General features: G+C 61.0%; 1 pseudogene; it reads left to right on the forward strand.

The window, feature by feature from the left end:
- LOC102482824 (transcription intermediary factor 1-beta pseudogene) overlaps nt 1-530 on the forward strand; it is a 2,169-nt pseudogene extending 1,639 nt beyond the window's left edge.
- The last annotated feature ends 593 nt before the right edge of the window (nt 531-1,123 follow it).

Here is a 1,123-nt window from a genome sequence, read left to right on the forward strand (position 1 = left end):
ATTTTATCATATACTCAGGATGTATAAGAGAGCTATGTAATTATTTTACAGTAGTATATAGGGGAGTCAGAGGGGGGTCGCTTCCCAGTAAGTCTGCCACAGTTTCTGGAGCAAATAGCAAACAGTCTTGCTGACATGCTAAGTGACCCAAGCTTTGTTCTAATGTCGGGGGGCGCACAACAGTGGTCTTGCCATCATGTTGATCTGACCGGAAGCGGAGCTCAAAGGTCGGGGGGCTCAGACAGATCCTGGGGACTCGCCAGGTTGGACTCCTCCAAGGCAGCACTACTGAAGATTACAACCTCATTGTGACTGAGAGAGGGGCTGCTGCAGCTGCTGGCCAGCCTGGGACTGCACCCTCAGGGACCCCTGGTGCCCTGCCCCTGCCTGGCATGGCCCCATGCAGGGCGCTCTGGGGCCGCAATGCAGGGGCACTGCCTGGTTGCCCACTGTTGCCATTTTTCTTAGCCGCCCCACAAGCCCACACCAGCCCTTGGTCCTGGCCGCCCACTAGGCTGTCCACAACCTAATGTGAAACTTGGACAGAAGTCCGTGTTCATGTTAGTTCACTATCCAGTGTTTCTCCCAAGATCAGCACAGCACGGGAAATTACAAGCACGCCCCACATTTTGCACCGAGTACATTCAAGGTCACTGGGGATGGGAGCAGAGCGTGTGCTCTCTGGGCATCCCGGCACGGTCGCCCACCGGCACCCGCGCCCACTGGTGCCCACCAGGTAGGGGGCTGCACTGGCACCAGGGCGGGCCATGGGCATTCCCAGTGTGAGCAACCCACAACTTCCCGGCGAGCACCCTGCCGAGGGGCCAGACTCAAGCGGCCAGTCCCAACAAGGGGCTGGACTCTGGTGGTGGCCAGCTGGTGTCTCCAGGGTGACCCATGCTCTGCCCCTGCCCCGTCGCCAGCGGCGAGGTGGGGGCATGCAATGATCCCCCCGCCTGTGCCCTGTTGCAGCGCCCCTGCCCCCCGCCCACGGGGCCCCTGCCCTCCCCACTGCCCGTGGGGCCCCCTCCCAGCTGCAAACAAAGCGCACACTGAGGGGCAGGCTGCGGCCTAATTTATAGGGGGGCTGGTTCAGGCAGGACACCAGGGTCCCTGTGCTCCC

The sequence above is a fragment of the Tupaia chinensis genome, unplaced genomic scaffold, assembly GCF_000334495.1.
Source record: "Tupaia chinensis unplaced genomic scaffold, TupChi_1.0 Scaffold145380_1, whole genome shotgun sequence".
NCBI classification, from domain to species: domain Eukaryota; kingdom Metazoa; phylum Chordata; class Mammalia; order Scandentia; family Tupaiidae; genus Tupaia; species Tupaia belangeri.